A 23,821-nucleotide genomic window follows, 5' to 3' on the forward strand; every position below is an offset into this window, starting at 1 on the left:
GACTTTTATTTCAGTCAAATTTGAGAAATAATTTTCTAGTCAAACTATGTTTATTTGTTTCAATCAAACTCTTATTAGTCTAGATTATTTTATTATTTGAGCTATGAATTTAGCCTATAAATAGGCTCTTTTACAACCTTAGAAAATACAACTATTAGAGATTAGAACCCATAACACTTTTGGAGAATTTTTGTGTTTACGTTTTGAGGGTTCTTTGTTTTTTGGGTTTCAGGGTTTTAGCTTTTATATCCATCTTTGTATTCTTCGTTATTTTGCCATTATAGTAAAATCATCTTTGCCCATGGTTTTTTATCCTCTTTGGAGGGTTTTTTCACGTTAAATTTGTGTGTTCAATTTCTCAATTTCTTCCGCGGTTTTTACTTGTTCGTTGTTTAATCGGGTCAATCTCCAACAAATTCTAAACCCATAGAAAAGAAACAAAAGAAAAAAATCGAAAATATTTTATGTTTCTTCAAAACAAAGAAGACAAGCAGCATTCAAGTAAATTCCAAGTATCGAAATTCTCCTCAATTCCCCATGCTTGGAAAATTTTAATTGCCAAAGTTCTCATTTCCTTCATTTCCATCATCCTATAAGTACATTTAAACAAGTAATTTCAATAATATATTTAATAAGATGTTACCAATAACAAAAAATAATTATACTAAAGGCTATTTACCTCCATAAAATCAGATAAACGAACACTTAGTATCCTAAGCCTCAAACACCTCAAAATCTTTTATGCTTTCTCTAACAATAAACACTCAACAACATAAGATAACTCCTTACACCACATCAATCCAAAGAAGGCAACAAAGAACTACCACAAACTGAAATAACACCTCAAATAACACTATTTTATTTTGTTTGAATAAACGCAATTAATTAATAATAAGCTCAAACGCTACAACAAAAAAGTTTTTAGCGGCGTTTTTTGGGCCTATAAGCACTAAAACTATTTGCGGCGTTTATGTGGAAAAACACCGCTATAGAACATGACATTTACCAGTGCTCTTCCCATAAACACCGCTAAAGAACATGACCTTTAGCGGCGCTTTCCCCACAAACGCCGCTATAGAATATGACCTTTAGCGCCGCTTTCCCCACAAACACCGCTAAAGAACATGACCTTTAGCGGCGCTTTCCCCACAAACGCTGCTATAGAATATGACGTTTAGCTGCACTTTTCCCACAAACACTGCTAAAGAACATGACCTTTAGCAGCGCTTTCCCCACAAATGCCGCTAAATAACATGACCTTTAGCGGCGCTTTTAATAAAAGTGCAGCTAAAAGTCATGTTCTTTAGCGGCATTTGTGAAAAAAACGCCACTAACTTCAGCAGATTTTTAACATCCCATTTTTATTTATATAGAACCCGAATTGTCAACATAATTTCCTGTAACATCAAATCCAACCAAAAACTGCAAACCTAAATGATACTTCAAATCCAACGAAAGAAATATGTATATGATCTAAATTAATAAATGAAACAACAAAATTTATTTTTTTCAAAAGTTATAATGTTAAAATATTCTTACAATAAGAAAACAAACGTATAAGATGGCGGATTCTACGACTGCTGAAACATCTTCATCATATTCTGAAGCTGTAGTTGGAGTGCGTCATATTTTCTTCTTTGCTTTACTTCCCTCGTTGCTGCCTCTGCTTCCCTCACTGCTGCCTCTGCTTTAAGCTGTAGCTGGATTTCTTCATATTTTCTTTAAGCCTCTACTTCTCTCGATGCTACCTCCGCTTTAAGTTGAGAAATTTGCTCAACTGTGCTCGCTTGCATCTAAGCCATCTGGTCTCTTAACCTCTGAACTTCAGCTTGAGCCTGACTCCCCGAAGACATGTATTGCTGCGAGCTGGATCTAAAATATTGAGTTTGGTTAACAAAAGATCCTTGAAATCGAACCTGACCATACCTTTCAGGACCCAAAACTTCAGTAATAATTCGGTTATCAATGTCGTCAAGATTAACAGAACTATCACTCGAAGAGACCACTTCATACTGCTCCTTTTTATCCTTTAGTTTCTCCTAATAAATCAATCAAAGAGTTAGAAACGAAATATATAATCAAAACAAATGCAACATAACTTAACATTATTTGCATTACAAATGACGAATTAAACCATTATAATTAAACATGATAAATATTTAAAATAATTTTAATTTTATTAAGTAAATATACCATAATTTCTGCAGCTTCAGTAGTCATAGGAGATCCATCTTTCTTTCTATTTGTAATGTCAAAAGGTTGAAAGCGTCCAACTTTTTGACCAGACGACAGTTCCTAAAATATAGTAGTAAAAATATTATTTAGTAGAAAGTAATTAATATTTGACACAATTAATAAATTCAAAATACCTCGGCCTCAGCTACACAAGCAAAACTTTTTGACACAACTGTGTGCGTGAATTTTTGTTTTTGCCTACTTGTAGTTCCAACTCGCTCACGATCCTACATTATGAAATTATTATTACGTATATAGTAAATACTATAAACTGAAATAATTATAAGAGTTTGGAAGTACGTAACACCTCTCCTTTCTTTGAATTCTAAAATCTAATTGTATCCTCCCATTGGTACCTCAACATTCCTGGCAGGACATTTCGCAATTTCTCTTCGAGGCTTATATTTTTCTTAAAATATTTCTTCTTTGAAGCAATTTTATGGTCTCTCCATTTTTTCCTAATGCCTTCTTCACATAATTATCCGAGACCTCTAAAGCAAATCTCTCCTGCGAAAAACACAAGTTTAAAAAGTAAATATAAATGAAACTTAAACCAAAGTATTATAAATTACATTCACGTTATTACCTTAATATTATCGAGAGCTTGATTTTTTTTACTATCAAGCATATGATGCCATGACTCGTTGTTAATAGGCAACAGATTGGCATTCCGTGCTATAATGCCCAAGTATCCTGCTAAAAGTCGAGCTGCTGATCCAATAGGCTGACCAAGACTGTTTGTAGGTACTTTGAAATGCTCGACAGAATTTAACTCGTATAAATCTTTTAATAGCGTACGTCCTCGAGTTTTGCGCGTCCCATCACTTTCAGCTGAAAAATGGTATATTATAATATAAGAATTTGAAACAGAAATCAATAATTAAAGTCAACACGCATGTAAATTAAAGTTAACATTACTTTAAATTTCTACAGGTTCGTCAGCTGTATTCGGGGCATTCGAAGATCCAATAGCAGTCTGTTGTTCACTATTTGTTTCTTCTGAATTTGGACGATTTTGAACAATACTTAGATCTCACAATCTTCTTCTAGGCATTTTATCTGCAATACACATAAAATAGTTGAATTTTTAGTAACTAATTACAACAATAATAGTACATATAGAATAGTTAAAATATTTAACAAGATCAAGATTTAAATTATAATATTACATATAATTAAAAAATCATAAAATCTTACTACATCATAATTCGTAAATATTTTCATCCACATCCTGGCGAACCCATTGAAATTGTGTACTAATACTAGGGATAGTTTCATTTAAGTTTTGTTCTGGAAAAGGTAAAGTTTCTGATCTTTCGCCGATGTCATCTCTACTTCTATTGCCCATGTCAAACAAGTCTCTAGGGGTGTTACGGAGTACAACGTACCAACCCTCATTAGTTGAATCTTTCGAGTAAAAAACATGTTTCACTTGAGAATAAAATACATACAACTCGTCTATCAATTGTTGTCCAGTGTGAATTAATCGAGAGAAGTTCACCATTGTAAAACCAAATTGATCTTTTTTTTAATTTCACGAGCAATATTAACATCAGCTCAATCACATCAAAATAAGACAACCTTCCGTTTGCCATAGTAATCCAACTCAATACTGCCAGTAAGAAGCCCATAATACTCCACATTTCCCTCAGCAGGATTACTGTCCCTAGCATTAGCATAACTTGTAATTGAAGAATTAACAACTATTCTACAATTTTGAGTCCTCCTCAATCTTTCGCGAGATTTTGTATGAAACCTGAATCCATTGATGAGGAAGGCACTATATCTTTTTATTACTCTATTCAGACCTTGGCAAAGCCATTTAACTTCGTCATTGATGTCCTTTCCACTCCAAACCTATTAAATCGAAAGTAAATTGATTAATTATAATGGTGATGAGAAAACATTATTATTTGTCAATGAAAGCTTTAGTTGCGTACCATTTGCCATAACCATTCATGAAAATATTTTGTGAATAACTTATGAATCTCTCGATGTTGTAATCTTCAGGAGCGTGAATGAGATCTCGAGACTTGTTTGTACTCGCTATGTTAAAAAGTGGATTACTTGGTTAGAAGATAAACAAATAAAAAAGATGAATATTTATCAAATTCTAAAACTTACTTGATTAATAGTTTAATTAAATCGTGGTGAAAAAGAACATATCGATGTGCTTGTACCTAAGATCTATCATCTAGGTGTGCAATTTCAACTTTACATATTGGTTCTCCATAACTTCGAAATAAATAAGTTTCGGCTAAGTTACGATTAGTGAGCCCAACATTTCTACTTGGTATATTCAGTCTTGTTTCAACATCTTCTAAATATCTAGAACAGAAAGTCATACACTCCTCTGCCAAGTAACCTGCAGCAATTGATCCTTCTGGGTAACGATTATTACAACAATAAGACTTCAATTGGCATAGGAACCTAAACATGATATACAACATTATCAAAAGTTGTAACTAAAGGTATATTCATGAATGAATGAAAACTTTACAAATAAATTAGCACCTCTCTATAGGATACATCCACTGATAGAAAACCGGTCTACCAAGTTTTGCTTCATGAGTGAAATGAATTAGCAAGTGCACCATAATAGTGAAGAAATAAGGTAGAAAGATCTTCTCCAAATTGCATAAAGTCAATGCGGCTCGATCTTGTACTTTCGCAAGTTCTTCAACAATTAAAACTTTGCCACAAATAGCTTTCATTATATTAGATAGTTCAATTATACAAGACGTCACCTTTTTTTACATACAACACTGTAAAGCAACTAGCAGTAAATCTTGCATCAAGATGTGATAATCATGTGATTTTAGGGAATATAGTCTTCGATCTTTAAGACTCACACATCGAGATATATTTGATGCATACGCATCTGGGACCTTTATATCTTTCAACACCGTACAGAACACTTCTTTTTCTTTCTTCGACATTGCAAAAATAGAAGGTGTTAACTGATATTTCTCATTCAGAAGTGCTTAGGGATGAAGATAACATCGAATTCCCATGTCAACTAGATCAAGTAGACTCTGAAGATTGTCTTTCTCTTTTCTATCGACATTCAGAATTGTCCCAATGATGTTCTCGCAAACATTCTTTTCAATATGTATGACATCAAGATTATGTCGTAAAATGTGATGCTCCCAATAAGGTAACTAAAAAAATACTTCTTCTTTTTCCACAAGTCCGCCTCATTAGGATCATCCTCTTCAGCAGATTCATCATCAATCTGCCGGTCAACATCGCCAACATACACCTCCCTCGGTCTTCTATTTGTTTGCGTGTTGGGTGGTTGATCCATCTTTCCATAACTGAAATTGATATCTTTTAACATAAGCAAGATTTCAGATCTAATGGTTTGCTTAGGAGCTTCTCTGAACTCTTCAGTACCATCAAATAAAGTCCTCTGAAATCTAAATCTATAATTTCCATCTAACCACCGATGATGCCCCATATAAGATAACTTTTTCCCATTATATAACCACTTCGAACATGTTTGCGCCACATAACAAGGACAAGCATAACACCCTTTGGTACTCCAACCAGATAAATTGGCATAAGCCAAAAAATCATTAATAGTCCACAACAAAGTTGCACGTAAATAAAAGTTCTCCTTTTTTAAGCCATCATATGTTTCTACACCTGCCCATAATTGTTTCAACTCTTCAATAAGTGGCTGCATATGTCACGGGGCAAAGTGCAAAGCCCGTGACCATGGCACAAGAAGTGCCCCATGGAGGTCCATTGATAAGATGGGGAACATTTAGCCCACGAGAACTGGCCTGATTCAAGGAATTATTGGAGAAGCCTGTCAGATTGAAGCCTGGTTGGCCCAATGATGAAGACATGGCAACTTAGGCTAATTTTGGTAACTAATCTTAAAAGATAGAGAGAATCATATCTTGTAAACATTAGATTAGATTTGATATGGCAAATCATGTAAATCCCTAACATCAAGGGACATAATGAATCTCGTCCGTCGATGTAAATGTATCTTGACCGTCGGTTTTGGGGGAGCTCAACTATAAATAGAGAGCCTCCCCCTCATTTGTAATCATCCCTTGTAAGGTGAATTCTTAAGAGTAATAGAATTCCTGGGCATTTACTCAAACACTTTGTTTGCATTCTTTCTTTAGCTTTCTGTTTTTCTTTTGTGGCTTTTTTTGGCTAAATCGCTTCCGCTATACAAATCGGTGCCTTGGAGGAGTTCTTTAAAAGAATCCTCACTTTTGGGTGTTAAGGCTGACTTGGGCGAGCTTGGACGAACAGATTGCCTAAGGCGGCACGGATTGCAGACGAAAGGTCTAGCCCCGTGACAAGTGGTATCCGAGCAGGTTTTGAACCAAGTGATATTCGAGTTGGTTCGAAGGCACCGTTGGGATGTCGAAAGAAGTCATCGGTTAGAGTGAACCAATGGAGACCCGTGGGAGGGCCAGAAAATCCAGTCGCTCGAGGGAAATGCTGACAGCTTTGGAAAATCGAGTGGTGAATCTCGAGGAATCCATCGGGAACGTGAAAGAGACGCTTGAATTGGTCGAGGGACGCACGGATGGGTTTGACTCAATGGAGGAGCAACTCAGAGATTTTGTGTTGGATTCTCTCGATGCCAATAAGGAAAAGATGAATGATTTACTTGAGTCCACTGCGGGAAAGCTGGCAGAGAGGGATGAGTATCTCGAGGATATGGTGTTAGCCATGAAGAAAGAAATAGAGGAGCTCAAAGGGGAGCTCGCGATCTACAAAGCCGCTTTGAGTAATGGGATGTTGTCTTCAAGACCGAAACAACAAGCAATGGATGTTCCCACCAGAAAAGTTTAAGGGTGCACGATCCGCAAGGGATGTGGACAACTTCTTGTGGGAAATGGAGCAATATTTCTAAGCGATGGGCATCGAGGATGACGCCATTAAGGTAAATACAGCTTCAATCTATTTTACTGATGTAGCTCTCTTGTGGTGGCGTCGTAGGTCCACGGATGAGAAACGTGGTGGGAACGCAATTGGGACTTGGGAGGAGTTCCAAAGAGATTTGAAGAAGCAGTTTTACCCTCAGTTTGCCAAGAAGGAGGCTCGTGCAAAGTTGCGTCGTCTCACGCAACAAGGCACTGTTCGGGAGTATGTTCGGACATTTAGCGAGTTGATGCTTCAAATCTCCGACTTGAGCGAGAAAGAAGCATTCTATTGGTTCGAGGATGGGTTAAAGCCGTGGGCAAAGCAGGAGTTGCGAAGGAAAGGAATCATTGAACTTACTGTAGCCATGGTAGAAACAGAGTCCTTTGTTGAGCTTGGTTCAAGAGGAGACAAGCTCGAGGCGTCTAAGCCTAACGGAAAGGGCAATGGTGAGGGAAACCATGAAGAAGATGAGGAGGGACGTAGTGATGATGGCAACAGTACCGATAGCAAAAGTGTAATACCCCGAAAATCTTTACAGTAAGATATTATATTTGATATAATAAAATAAGAAAATAAAGCGTCAAAAATAGGAAATTTTGGAGTTATGTCAACATTGGGTCGTATATTATGACATATTAGTTCAAGAAAGGATTAAATCGTAAAAGTGAAGGATATTTAGTATATTAAATGATATGTTATTATTTTAATATTTAGTATATATATATATATATGTGTGTGGAAATAAAGATGAGAAGGATCCAACCCACCATCTTTTCCATGCAATTCACGTTAGAAGAGAAGAGAAGAAAGAAAGTTTTACTTTCTTTACAATTTAGTCCTTCCACCAAAAATTCATCATTTTTATCTAGAAATCAAAAGAATTTTCATATCCATCAAGAGAGAAAGATAACAAGGAGACTATGGGGAGCTAGAATATCAAGTTAGATTCAAGAAATAGAAGCGGAGGAGAGAGAAAATCAAGTTAAAGATTGAAATCAATATGACAAGGTAAGTACATCAAGATTTTAATATATTTTTAAGTTTGATATTATTGAAAAAGCATGGAAATGATGTTAATGTAAAGTTTTTGTATATATGGTCCTATTTTATTGATATGTTAGTGAAGAGAAAATAAGAGAAAGTGATGAGAAATAGTGTAGAGAAAGAAAATAAGGGTGTTATAAACATGGTAATAAACATCTTGCACTAAAATGGTTTTGGCCAGTAACAGTGGGCTCACTTTGAAAAATCACCATCAATTATGAAAATCTAATTAGAGTATGAATAAAATATGTAATTAAAGCTTATTGAGTCTAGTTTCTCATAAAAGAAACGGTGTAAGTAATGGAATTGTAAATTATGAGATATAATAAATTTTGTGAGACAAGGTCAGATTGAATTCGGGTTCCCCTGTTCTGACTTGGAAAAATCATTAAAAATTGTAAAAAAATAGTTATGGGTTATAATTTATATTTTTAAAATCCTTAATTAGTCTATTTTCAACAGAAACAAATGGGGGCATAATCTGAATTCTGAACAAAGAGATAATTAATTTTTAGTGAAGAAGGGTCGGAATTGTCAGACAGCAGAACAAATGTGACTTTAAACAATAAACTGTACTTATTGGTGGAAGCAAAAATTCTGAAAATTTTATGGTAACAAGGTATATGAGTCTAGTTTCAGGTAAAATTAGCGGATCCTAATTTGGAGTTCCGTAGCTCAAGATAAAAATAATTTAGTGGCTATGACTCAAATGGATGGCTTTGAATAAATTTACAAGTAAATTGTGAAATCATAGATAATGTTACTTATAAGCATGTATTATAAATCAAGGATGTAGAATGGAGAGGAGGAGGAGGAAAAATATATATATATATATATATATATATATATGTATGTATGTATATATGAATATTCAGTTAGCATGGATAACTTGCACGTTTTAGACTCGTGGACTAAATTGAATAAAAGTAAAACTTTAAGGGTAAATTTGTAAAATGTCAAAAGTGACCAAATTGCATGAAATGAATTTTTTATTATTTAAATTATTAAATGGAATGAAATATTAATTTAGATCAAGATTGGGTGAAAATTTGAGAAAATAGAAAACTTCCAAAATATCTCCGAATTTTGGTATTTCGCAATTTAGTCCGATAAGCTCGAATGAGCTATATTCGTAATAATTTTAAGTGAAGTGAATGCTATTTGGTAATAAAATTATATATATGTGTGTATTATTATTGGAATTAAATTATTATTGGTAATATGTATAATTATTTGATACATTTAATGATTATCTAAGCTAAATTGAGTTTGAAGCTTGTTGGAGATATATCACAGTATCCATTGGTTCTATTGGTAATTTTGGATGATTTGATTCTGGTTATAATGGCATGTATAAGTTAAATTGGTTAACGTTAACTCATTAATGTATTGATTTTGATTGGTTATAAATATGAATGCTAGATAAAAATGAAATGTTTGAAAATTAATTAGTAAACTCCGGTAATGCCTCGTACCCTATTTTGGTGTCGAATACGGGTAAGGGGTGTTATAGAAAGTGGCAGTGGGAAACCACGAGATGCGAATCGGGGATTCAACAACCCAAGGGACAAGAGGAAGAAGATAAAATGCTTCCTTTGTTAAGGACCACACATGGCGCGGAAATGTCCGAATAAAGTGATGGTTTCTACAAAGAAAGATGAGCCGAAGGAAGAGGCGAAGCCTACTGAGGGAAAGACATCGAAATTCAATTCGATGGTGCTCATTCCTGGGAAGAGGAATGGTGGCAAAGTGCTCTTATTGATACGGGAGCATCGGACTTGTTCATGTCGGAAAAGGCTGCGAAGAAGCTTGGTCTGTCGATTAGAAAATCGAATAAGAAGATCAAGGTAGCAACTTTTGAGAAAGCCCCAACTGTTGGAGTAGTTCGTGATGTGGAACTACAAATCGGCGAATGGAAGAGCAAAGAAGAATTCGAGGTAATCCGATTAGATGATTACGATTTTGTGCTTGGCTTAAACTTCCTTGTCAGGATTCAGGCAACTCTGCAACCATGGGCCGATCAAATCCATATTGTCACTGGTCCGTCAACAAAAAGTGTTGTGCCGGTGCATCGGGATGTGAAGGTTGGGACTAAGGTGTTATCGTCAATCCAACTAGTCGGAGATGTTTCGTATGGGAGAAACATTAATTCGTCGAAACGGAATGCTACGAAAGCCCCTTCGGAAGTGTTAGTGGCGCAAGGGACCGATATGAAGCCTGCGGGATCGACTGTGGAGCCGACACCTTTGGGAAATGTGGGTTGTGCATCGGGCTTCAAAGGAAAAGGAGCGATACAAAGACAGTCGAGACGAGTAAATGCTACGAGTAAGGTACATTGCAAACACTCTGAAGGTGTTTTGAATTCTGACTTGTTGGCTTGGCAAAGTCGTAGGGGCCCTTTCAAAGTTCATAAGCAAGGAGGCAAAGGAACTGTGGGCGGGAAGAAGCCGAGGTGTGAGAATCGAGGGGATTCCAACAGAAACAAGTCAAAATTGAGGCAAGTTAAAATAGAGACTTCTTGCCAGCAGAATGTACCAACGAGTGCAACGGTTCAAGATAAGAGGCGACGGAAGCCGAGGCATAAGTTTCAAAGCAAGGGACAACCCGATCGCAAGGCAAGTCGGGAAGAAGCCGAGGCAACGAGAAAAGGTGAATCAAGCTAGTGTCATCCAGAAGTCGCAACGAGGGCGTTGCGAGAATGGGTAGGGGAGAATGTCACGGGCCAAAGTGCAAAGCCCGTCACCATGGCACAAGAAGTGCCCCATGGAGGTCCATTGATAAGATGGGGAACATTTAGCCCACGAGAACTGGCCCGATTCAAGGAATTATTGGAGAAGCCTGTCAGATTGAAGCCTGGTTGGCCCGATGATGAAGACATGGCAACTTAGGCTAATTTTGGTAACTAATCTTAAAAGATAAAGAGAATCATATCTTGTAAAGATTAGATTAGATTTGATATGGCAAATCTTGTAAATCCCTAAAATCAAGGGATATAGTGAATCTCATCCGTCGATGTAAATGTATCTTGACTGTCGGTTTTGGGGGAGCTCAACTATAAATAGAGAGCCTCCTCCTCATTTGTAATCATCCATTGTAAGGTGAATTCTTAAGAGTATTAGAATTCCTGAGCATTTACTTAAACACTTTGTGTGCATTCTTTCTTTAGCTTTCTGTTGTTCTTTTGTGGCTTCTTTTGGCTAAATCGCTTCTGCTATACAAATCGGTGCCTTGGAGGAATTCTTTAAAAAAATCCTCACTTTTGGGTGTTAAGGCTGACTTGGGCGAGTTTGGACGAACGGATCGCCTAAGGCCGCACGGATTGCAGACGAAAGGTCTAACCCCGTGACACATATAAATGTCAATATCATTCCCAAGACCTTTCTCTCCAGGGATAATCATAGATAAGATAAAAGAAGATTGCTTCATGCAAATCCACGGAGGCAAATTGTAAAGAACAAGCACTACAGGCCAAGTACTGTACGAAGTACTCATGATTTTATAAGGATTAAATCTATTAGATGCTAGCCCAAGCCTCACATTCTGAGGATCGCTTGCAAAGCTTGAAAATTTACTATCAAATGATTCCCAAGCTAAAGAATCCGCAGGATGCCTTAATAATCCATCGTCGATTTGTTGATCATGATGTCACCTCAGAAACTCGGCTGTCTTTGATGACATGAAAAGCCTTTGAAGCCTTTGTATTAGTGAAAAATATCGCAAAATCTTTATTGGCTTCTTTCTTGACTGTGCCTCACCTTTATCCTCATTCACATCCTCTGTATTTCTATTCATCCAACGAGATTTACCGTAAACATGACAAGACTGTTGGTTTTTCCGATCACCCAATACAACATGTAGTCATTTGGGCAACTATGAATTTTGTCGTACCCAATGCCTAAATCTTTTATCAGTTTCTTTATATCTTTACATGAATGAGAGATTTTTGCAAATGGAAACATATCTCTCAAAAACTCTAACAGCAGTGTTAAAGAGTTTCCGGTCCACCCTCCCAAACATTTTACGTAAAAAAGACGAATGCAAAAGGACATTTTTGAAAATTGTAATCCCTCATAAAGTTCTTCATCCATTTCATTAAGTAACTTGTAGAACTTCGCCGCTTCTCCATTTGGCTCTTCATTAGGTACACTTCTTCCCGTTTCGGTAAAAGCATTTCCACCAATATCACAATCATCGGATGCAATAATTTCAGGTGAAAACGATTGCAAACCATGACTGCGCATATTAAATGCATCCCGCAACATATCTTCCATGTCACCTTCTCTAACAGACTGATGATAAGCATTATAAGGATAAGCCGGGTTAATGGTTGAAGAGGTTCTACAAGGTGTACACTCTCCATAGAAAATTCATTTTTTATACCCCCGAATAAAGTCATCAACAATTAGATGTTTGTAGACAACTTCACGAATATGCCAATTGATGTTGCCACACTTCTAACACAGGCAAAGAATCATATTCTCTTGGCTTGCATTTTGAAATGCAAAATTTAGAAAAGTTTGTACTCCATTTCGATAGTCGTTGCTTACCCTTGACAAATTCATCCAACTCTTACCTATTTCGTTGTTCTTGAAATCTAAAGTTGACAATAAATTATGGTTAGTTAAGTGTTCTAAATTGATTTAAATCATATCATTGTACTAAAATAGACAATACATATCAAGTATCTAATGGGAGTAAACTAATTCAGGTAAGTTGTTTATTTATAAGTATAATTAAGTTATGTAAGTTATGATATATATTTATGTAAGTTATGTAAGTTATAAAATTTGAACTTTAAACTATATACTTTTAAGGAAATTTATTTTTATAGAATTATTTTATTCATGAAAAAGAAAGAAAAATAATTGGGTTAGAATTTGGTACATGAAACCCACAAGTAAACTTAAAAATTCTCATACACTGTGGTGGGAAATGAGAATAAAAAAATAAACATTTCATTTAAAATCAAAGTGGTGGTCATATTGTATGTCTATGTCAGGGGTGTGGATTACTGAATCCCAAAATAAATATTACCATATTTTATTCATTTAAATTTCATATTATTATATTATTTTATAAAAAATAAAAAAAATTTGCTAGCTTTGTTTAATATTGTTTCAATAAAGAAAACGTAAATTGGCAGCAGTCCAATAAAGTTAAGTTGAGGAGAACATGATTATTTGATTGCCCATTTTATGATTCTTCAAAATCATAAGCCTGTCATTTTAAAGAGAAAAAGATATGAAACAATGACTACTCCTCCCAAAATCCAAACCAAATCATCCATACTTCATGGATCCAATATTTAGTTTGGTGATTATAACTTTTTTCAAAAATCTAAAACATAAGTTTAGTAGATTGATTGAATTTAAAAGAAAAAAACTTTTGGAAATTAGTATTTCAAGATTTGGATTTAAATTTTAAAATAATATAATTTGAGTAATAAATTATTTAAAATATAATATTCATAATTATTTTTAAAATTTATGAATTTGTTAGTAATGAATTTAAAACAAAGAAAGAAAGGAAGCAGAACTGTCTTACCTAAAACAATGTGGATTGAAACTAAGCAAATTGGATGACAGAAAACTAGATGGGAAATCTAAAGTAAGTAAAACGATCCAATATTTGAAAGAAAAATCAGAAATTCAATCTATAACTTTACGCATAATACAAGACTAATAGCAAAATAAAACTCCAAACATATTTAACTACTATCATTTGGTCGAGACTAAAGTTTCAAAATTGTTTAAAATTATTGGAGCTAAATTTGACACTTACAGTAAATATATATAAATCGAAATCAATATAATATAGAAAAAAGAAAAACCTGAGATCGTGCTCTCTGAAGTTTTTGTTCAAGTTGAGTTAACTTTATTCTACTCGACTCTAGTTGTTGAACATATGTCTATTTAAACATATATATATATATATATATATATATATATATATGCATCAGTTTATATGTTATGGACACATAAGTAAGAAACTACATGCAAATGTATGTGTTTTTTCGGTGTATGTCTTTTTTATGTTACCTTCTTTCTAAGACGGCTTTTCTTTGCAGCTTCTCTGTTTTGAGCTAAACGCCTCAATTGTTTTCACGTTGAGACTTAATGAACTAATCTAGACAAAAAAAAATGTTACAATCCCTAAAAACTATTACCAAATTAAATAAAGGCTAAAAAATAAATTAAGCCCATGGACAGCAATGAATTTCTGGAAAAGAAGCAATAATCAACTACTAAGCTATTTTCCTACTAACAATCATATCGTGGAGAAAATATATTACTCAGTTTCTTTGGCTGAAAGAAAAAGGAACATCACTGGTTAAAACCAATATTATGAAGCATAATCCTACATCCTGATGAAAAATGTCACTGCGTTTATTGTCTCCCTCCCGATTTCCACAAACCCCAACACTTGATTATCCTTCTCCAACTCTCATTTAATCCTTCCTAATTTCCCCCTAATTTATAAAATTCATTCCAACCCACGCAACAGATTCCATTTTCCTTCCCACTACTGTAAAAGTAATTTCACTAACTATAGTTTTTTTTTTTTCGTCTATATATAAGAAAATCTAATGTATACACTTTTTCTCTAAAACAACATTGAAGAATGTTAGAAGAGAATCGAAAGCAAGTCAGGGAGTAAATTGTTTTTAATAAATGGCATATAATCCAATTTCAAAGAAGTTGTTTGACTTTTGTTATCAATTTTAAAGCAAGTCAGTGAATAAACGTTATAGAAAGCTCAGAATTCATTAAGTCTCCAAACAAGTATAACAGAAAAAACTTAGCGATTGGTTGCAGCAGACGAGTGCGACGGCGACGCAGGCGATGCAGCAGATCAGTTGGGATTTTGATTTGGGGAAAATTTTAGGGGAAAAAAAAAGGTATTTCTGTTATATGGGTTGGGATAAAATTGAGGAGAGCAAAACGAGTTGTTTCGTTTAAAACAAAATAACCTTTTACGGCGTTTTTCACCTAGCGCCACTAATGCCACTAAAAACGCTAAACAAAACGGCGTCGTTTTCTTTAAAGTAAAATGATTTTTTTTTGTGTTTTTCTCATAAATACCGCTAATGCCTTTGATACTAATAAATATTTATAGTTAGATTCAATCCAATATAGTTGTGAAATGATAGCAAAACAATGACAAAACAACACCAAAACAGTGGAAATAGCATCATTTTTTTTTTTGCAAATTCGGGTCGGGCCTGGGCAAAAAAGCTTACTCGAGACCTGACCCGTTTAGAAAATGGGCCTCATTTTTTTGTCCAAACTCATTTTTCGGGCTTATATTTTTGCCCAAACCCTCCCACTTTTTGAGTGGTCCGACCCATGGTCAGGTAAGTGAGTGTTTTTTTTTTATTATTTCAAAGTTTCACACAAACTAATTTAACAAAAAAGAAAATTAACAATGTTAATAATTAGACCTAAATTTTGAAATTTGAAAAGTGGAGGGACTAAATTCTTAGAAATAAAAGTACAGGGATGAAATTTAAAATTTGTGAAGAGTACAGGGGCCTATAGCATCTTTTAACCTATACAAATAATTTTACTATTTAATTTTTAATAACAAATAAATAATTTTATTTAACAGTAAAGAATACCAATTTTAATTAGATTATCTTTGTTGAAGAATTAGAGATAGATTATCTTATTTTGTATTAATAATGAATACATATGTGTATATTCAATGTATAGTTGAACTTTTGTGTACATATTAATTAATAAGTAATTAGGTGTATCAATTCGAAACATTATATGTGTTGTAAATGATGACATTAAAGGCAACAATAATTCATATTGTTACTTTAGTTTTTCAAAATATGCAATGATTTTCTTTATGTTGGTTATCCATATAATTTTAAACAACAATCTAAATACATTGTTGCAAGTGTGTTGCTTAATACAATAAAAGGCAAGCATAATGTTTAATATAATACAACACTTTTTATGTTTGCTATCTATTACTACTTTAGTTAACAATATTTTAAACGTTACAAATCAACTGTTGTCTAAAGTCATTTTTGTTGTAGTGTAAGCACTAAGGCTTTATAAGCTGGAATAATAACATTAAGTGTATAAGTGAACCCAAAAAATAGAAGGTTCAAAATCAAGGTAATAGGAAAAACTCTGCAAAGTTTGGCTCGAAAGGCTCCAACCATCTAAAGAAATTGCCTAGGTCTTCCCTTGTCATGCATTTGGAACTACTCATTCTATTCAAGGGTAATAAGCCAACATGTAACAGTCCGTTTTTCAATGGTGTCGGAAACAGTGGTACGGAACCACAATTTCAACAAGTGAGTCTATAAATATTATTATTTAATATTTACGATTCAATTTCAATGTGTTAGTGAAGCTTGATCTGGTAAATTCTACTAATAGAATGATTAATTTCAATACTACTGAAAGTCAGTGGTTTTGGAAAATGAGGTATCAGGATCTCATTTCTATAAATCGAGCTTGTACATAATTTTATTGAGTACTTACGAGCTATTATATAGGTTAATTGAAGTTTGGTTTAGAAATTTTAGTGAATTGATAGTTAATTGAGGAAAAGACTAAATCATAAAAATTGTAAAACTTGATCATTATTGAATTTTAGTTGATAAAAGGGTTAATTAGGATTTATTAAGGGATTTAATCGGTAAATTACCCATTTTTAAGATGGTGGGACTGTTGGAGCTTAATTTGTTATAAGTTTTACATGTTAATTTAATATTAAAATAAAAATAGTAAAGTTAAAACATGAAACATAATGGTCTTTTTCTTCATTTTTATTTTCTCCCACCTAAAACACTATTTTTGAAGAGTTCAGATCCGACCAACCTTCTCTTAGTTGCATATAAGTCCAATTCAAGCCCATTTTTAGTAAATTTTATGTTTTTGAGATTATTGTAGCTTAATCTAACTAACCCAGGGACTATTTTATAAAACTATTAAAGGTTTTAAAAGTTACCATTAGTGAAGTATTGAATTTCTTGATATTTAATGGTAGATTTGTAAGCTTGGTTGTTAAATGGGACTAATTTGTAAAGTGATTTTTGTTAGTTTTGAGTTTAGGGACCAAAATGAGAATATGTCAATTTTAGCATAGTTTTTTTGTAATTTTAAATGCTTGAGAACTTTCTAGGTTTGTGTACGTATGCGAATTGAATTTTGCGTGTTTAATTGTGAAAGTTATAAATGTTTTGGTTTTAAAGACTAAATTGAATAAATTGTAAAAGTTTAGAGAAATATTATAAATTGAAATTAATGGTTCACACGCATATATTTGAATATGTTAAGGTATTTGGAATTGATATTTTGAACTTAATTATTAATTATATCAAGCTTTGGAACAATCGATTGATAAACGAGAAAAGAAAAAGAAAAATTACAGGATAGTCCCTAGGATTCAACTCGATAGTTGATCATACTAGGTAAGTTCATAGTGAATAGAAATGTGCTTATATTTATTGTTTGTGATTGAATTGTGAATATATATGTATACATTGTTAGATTGAAATGTTATAAATTAATACTAAGGTGAGAATGGATCTAATTGAAAGTCTTGTATACTTGTGAAACATGATTCATGTGGATACTGAATGAATGTTATCTAGTTATGAAATGTGTTTTGGATAAACATGAAAGTGCTCCTGATTGTAAATGTTCAGAATCTTGTATAAATGTTCATTTGAACATAGTAAATGATTAGGATACAATTGGCATACTAATAGGGTTAGATGCATGCTTATTCTGCTAGCACTACGGTGCCCTGATTGCACATCCGTGCCCCTGATTGCACTTTAGTTCCCTTGTATGCACATTTGTGCCTTGTTCAGCACTATGGTGCTCCCTGATATATTTACCCGAGTATCCGAGTTATTTTTTCTATTGTTCATTGGGCTACCCAAATCTGTGAATAAATGGAATATAGATGTTTTTATGTTTGATGATGCTATGTGATCGTAAAATCTTGAATGACATGAATGATGTTGAATTACTTAGTGAATTGTATACAACAAACTCACTTGTTTTCTTGTGAATTGATATTGTCAGGTTTAGTATCATATTAATTAATTTATTGCATATATGTGATTCAAGGTAAGCTTATAAGTAGGTTTAATCCCGTGAACTTACTAAGCTATTAAAAGCTCACTCTGTTTTATTTCTTGTTTTCTGTAGTTGATAATTTGTGGAACAAGGCTGTCGGATCAACTTCAACGTTCACACTATCAAGCTTCAGTCTCGGTAGATTTTGAATTGTTTTTACTTCAGTTATGTGGCATGTATATAGGCTATTTTGGAATTATGTTTTGAGCTTAAAGGTTGATGTTGAAAAGTGTTCATAATGTTTGATATTTAAGGTTGAATTTTAATATTTCTATGGCATACTTATAAGGTAAATGATGAATGTATGTGTAGTATAGGTTTGCTTTATCTTGAATCATAAAATGTATGGAAATGGTAATGCTTGGATGGAATGTGTGGCATATGTGTTAAATGATAGTTGTAAGGTTTGAACTTATTAGATCAAGTTGGTTTTGTGTGATATGGTAAGTTTTGGCATATTGAAGGTTGTACGATTGAGACCTAAATGGTCAAGTTGGGTTTGTGAATTGCTAAACTTAGGCAAAATGAACTTTGTTGGTATGTTTATCATGCTTTTAACATGGTGAATGTTTGATAATGTATTATCTTGGTTGTGATGGTGCCAAAATGGCATATTGGTTAGGTACTACTAGGATGTTTTTATGTTATGTTTTGGCATTGGTTTGAAATGTATTGAGCAAAGTTTCAAAGTGTTATCATATGTTTTAATTTAGTCCCTGTTCAACGTTGAACTTGTTTTAGAGCTTTTGTAAGCTCGATTAAGACCCGGATTAGGTTGTTAATCATATTTTGCATAGATTATGAAATGATAAATTTATTTTTAAATTGAAATTGCATGTGATGGTCTCTATTTTCTGTGGTAGCATTCTATAGCTTGAGTCCGGTGACCGAGGCAGATATGGGATGTTAAACAACAAATTTTAAAATCATGATCAAGGTTCAAAATATAATATTATCAAGGTAATGTATCCAAGAAATGTTCAAAATATAGAAAGGGAAAGTATCCAAAGTCCTAACAAAACCAAATTATACAATTACAAGTCATGCACATCATCTAAGATAGGTAATGTATCCAAGAATGGTTCAAAATATAATATTATCAAAGAAAGTTCAAAGAGGAAGTATCCAAAGTCCTAACAAAACCTAATTACAAGTCATGCGTATCATTTAAGATTAGTAACGTAAAGAAAAGTTCAAAATATAATATTACCATGGAAAGTTCAAAGATGAAGTACTCAAAGTTCTAACAAAACCTAATTATACAAAGCCCAAGAAACACATTCTATATTAGGTTAGCAAGTAATCTTTCAATCAACAACCATTCAAGTTTACATACTTTACTACTTTGCAAGCATTTTAAAATTTTAAAATACTAAACACTTTAAATGATCATGCAAAATATTTATCAAAATTGCACATAAAGTTAAAAATTGACAAGGTGTGTATTGATATTGTTGGAAAAATCCGATTTAAAAAACAGTTTTTTGTTATAACGAAAAATTAAAATTTTGAAAATCGAGTCAATTTGTAATATTTATAGCAATAATTTTTTCCCAAAAAATACCAGTACTTTGAGCGAAACGGATCCTAGATGTTCCTATCTTTCAACTAAATGACATTCTCTACTATTCTCGTACCACGAATTACTTTGAGTGTGAGCTTGAATAATCGTAAACCAAACACATAACCATAAACGATTTATTACTTTCAGTTGGAAAGTAATTCTCACTCAATAGAAATTGATAGAATTGTTATTCCCAGAAAGTAGAATTTATACTTAGAAAATAAATTCTCACTTTTTTATGGAAGAATAACAATATTGAAAACTTGCATGAACTGTTGTAAATAGCTCTACCAATGTCATTTATTTATAGAAAGAGATAGAAGAATCCTGATTGAATTAGTAGAACACAAATAATACATATTTAATAGAAAAATTAGCCTTCTAGTTTAACTAGAAGAAAGGGGTGACACTCCCTAGTTAAATACATTAGGCATGCCAACTAGGGATGTCGTCCCTCATATGTAATATGAGGGGAGTTTAGGTCTCTCTTGTATTGGGTCCAATTATTTGTGTTTCATTGACTTTTAATCTAGCACTTTATAATTTAACCCAACTCGATACATGTTTTTCTATTTCCAATAATAAATATTATTTATAAATTAATTTAATCAGATAAATTATTTTTCAATTAAATAATTTTCTTAACCCAATTCTAATACCGTTAAAGTCATGTCAACTTTTATGAGAAAATATATTTAATTTTCATATTCAACAGATTCACAATGACTAATAATTTAATTACATTTTCGAACTTCAATTTTTAATTAAATAAAATTTCAAAAAACTTAAATCAATTCTCAAGTCATTTTTATACTTAATGGGAAAACATATTCATTTCCGAATGTAGCTCATTTCTCTAGCTTTACCATTTCCATCCATTTCTGTTCATTTGATTCTTTTTGCACTTTATTTCGAGTTTCAATGAGCTATGACTAAGCTCTCTATAATTACATACCATTATGAAAGCTACTCAACTAGTGCTCGTCCAATGACCTTGTCATAAGTGTGTTACCCTCATAGGATATCCTTAATCTTTTTTGGATAAATTCGCTCTTCCAATATGATCCTATTTTATCTCATGGTAACCATTACATCTTCCTTCATGAAAAGTCAATTACTATCAAATAGTAATTATGTCGTTTATCATAAAGACAAACGACCTGTGATCACTTTTACTTTTCATCTATCATGTAATGCCAATGAGAGGATATCATTTACGTATTTATTGAGTTATGAATTCCACTATTGTGAATGATGCTACATATTGCAGAAGTCGCATACCCAACACACTAGCTTTTGGTTCCTTATTTATTTGAACTTAGACTTTTACTTACATCAAAGTATATGAGCCGTACATACATAGTTCATCATCCATTTAGAATTAAGGTATATCACACTATCATAAACGGATTTAGGATCTATTTTACTTGGGTCATGCTCGATGTACTATCAGTTTAGTCAGTCACATCTATGTCTCTATCTTATGGAGTTATTCGCTCCGATGTTCAAGACAAAGCATCTTCCCAAATGGACTTGATAGATGACATATTAGTCTTTCAATCGGTTTGCACATTTTCAATTAGACTAAGGACATGTTTAGGTTCATTTACTAACATAAGTTGTCTTTCTTTATTACGATTTGACCACGTAATACTGCATGGTATTAGTTAAACGTTAGATAACTAGTAAGCCAATATTTGCTTTCATTTTGTTTTGCATGCAAAAACCATTGAGGACAATATACAATGATATTAATGTAATTTTTGGATGTTTTTATTAAACCAATTTGTTCAAAAATACAAGTATACAAAACGAATATACTACACTTAGGGAACCATATCCAGTATATATTTTCCTAACTCGGCCATTTTGATCAAAATATCATCCCAATGTTTTAACAAGGTTTTTTTTCAAAAAACAAAGAAAGAAAAAGAAAATAAATGAAAACAAAACATAAAATGGGTGTCAAGATTACTCCTTATCTGTCATTTCAACCTAAGACGATGCAATTCAATAATGCTATTCATTCTTTCCTTGCATTCGACTCTAAAAAGAAGAGATAAAAAAGAAAAAAGAAAATTAAGGATATGCATTCTAATAAGGTGTAGTAGCCCTTTTTTACTCTGTCACATTGTTTACAATAATAACCAGTAGTGATTTTTTAAACTAAACTTGGAATTTTCACAAAGTATCCCTTACTCCCATCAATTTAGTACATTGTCTTCAATACCAAAATTATGAGTGAAGCATAAATTACTAGAATAAAACACAACATATATATATATATATATATATTATCATTCACTTTACTCAAGGCCTACCACAACTTAAATATCACGCATTAACCCATTTAAATGTATTAATATAATTAAACATGCTAAATTTAAGATTTATCAACAAAATATCAAAATAAGTGGAAATATCTACTCTTCCACTTCAATTTACAAACTTGTCATCTCCTTGCTTATAATCTCCCTCTCAACTACTACTTCTTTAACACGTATATAAAATACCCATTTAATAAAGGTGATAAATACCCACTAATATGGCTTAGCTGCTTAACAAATTTTTATAACCTTAAAAGCATGCATGAATAAGAAAAATGTGACGTATGCTCTTACCTCTTCTAAGCCTTGTTCACTCGAACAAAATTTCCCGCATAGAAATACAAACCCTAGACAGTGGATGATGGAAATGGTCAAGAGAATGCTTCAAATGGAGTGTTTTTAGGGTGAGTTTCAAGAGAAGAGGATGAACTATGGCGAAGTACTGAATAGATTGAAGAGGAAAAATAAAAAAGAGGAAGGAATATGGCTTTCTTCTCTTGTTCTCTAAGGGTGTTGACCCTATCAAGGAAAATAGGGTACTCAACCCCTTTCCTTGGCTTTTTCGAATTTAAAATTACAATTAGATGATCATAATGACGGATTGTGAGACTAAAAAAATTTTAAAAGTTTAATTAAAATTTTTGAGATTAATGAGGATTTTCAAAAATTTGAGGAGTTTAATTAAAATTTTCTAAAATTTCAAGGAAAATAATATTAAAGATATAATTAAAATTTTCTAAAAATTTTAAAGAAAATATTTCTCAAAATTTTGGGAAGAGTGCAAAGTCCCTCTAGGCCTCTATCAATATCTGCCTTTGGATCGACCGTCAAATGGCATTTTGTGTGGCTATTGTTTGTCGATGGATCAATAAAGGTTTTTATAGTCCAAGATAATTTCCATGACCACACAAATTTATAAATATTGATATTTTAGCACAATTATGTGCGAATGATAAAAACGCGTAATCTTTAGTTAATTCATAAAAGCCAATTATGCTAGTGAAAGAGATTATAGATTCGAGCGCTTTAAAGTGTGTTTATTCTCCTATTTAAAAGTTAAAAGAATTTATGGATAGTTTTACGCGTTGTATAAAAAATGAAAATTCATTTCAATCATATAATATGCCATATATCTCATACAACATACATTGCATGATTTAGATTTGCATAAAAACATCTAAAACAGTAAACATAAGACATGACTCTCCAAACTAAACATATCAAAAGGAAAATAAAAGCATGAAACCAATTGAAATAAAGCAGCTATGAGAAAATGATACCACTTGAAATGAGGCACATATAGAGAAAATTCAAAAGAAAGAGAGTATTTAATGAATACTTGATATATGCAAATTCAAAATGATATTAATTGAAATAAATTTTAGAAAACTTAAAAAAGAAATTTGGTATTAAAGATTCGGAAGAGGTGTGGTTGGTAATCATTCTTGCTTACTTTGTGGTAATTCTGAAGAATCTATCATTCATGTTTTGCAAGATTGTTGTAAGGCTTGGAAACAGCTTATCCCTAGTAGATATGTCTGTGTAGTTTTTTTTCATCCTACTATTTGATTGGATTTCTTTAAATCTAAGGAATGAGCTTGATCTAGTCTATACTGAGGTAGAGTGACAATCTCTATTTGGTATAA

The 23,821-nt window shown here is 32.8% G+C and overlaps 1 long non-coding RNA gene across 5 annotated transcripts; it reads right to left on the reverse strand.

The window, feature by feature from the left end:
* Positions 1-1,478: 1,478 nt before the first annotated feature.
* On the reverse strand, positions 1,479-22,911 carry LOC105798878 (uncharacterized). 5 transcript variants are annotated; one of them, XR_008188518.1, is made up of 10 exons: positions 22,470-22,911; positions 14,214-14,296; positions 4,176-4,281; positions 3,433-4,092; positions 3,154-3,294; positions 2,822-3,066; positions 2,543-2,742; positions 2,370-2,462; positions 2,194-2,295; positions 1,479-2,039 (listed from the first exon to the last, which is right to left on the reverse strand). It is a non-coding gene; the product is annotated as an uncharacterized LOC105798878 (long non-coding RNA). The 5 variants fall into 5 exon arrangements; XR_008188517.1 differs by lacking the exons at positions 3,433-4,092; positions 4,176-4,281 and having other exon boundaries at positions 22,470-22,897; XR_008188520.1 differs by lacking the exons at positions 14,214-14,296; positions 22,470-22,911 and having other exon boundaries at positions 2,592-2,742; positions 4,176-8,838.
* Positions 22,912-23,821: the final 910 nt, after the last annotated feature.

This window comes from Gossypium raimondii, chromosome 9, assembly GCF_025698545.1.
Source record: "Gossypium raimondii isolate GPD5lz chromosome 9, ASM2569854v1, whole genome shotgun sequence".
Classification (NCBI taxonomy): domain Eukaryota; kingdom Viridiplantae; phylum Streptophyta; class Magnoliopsida; order Malvales; family Malvaceae; genus Gossypium; species Gossypium raimondii.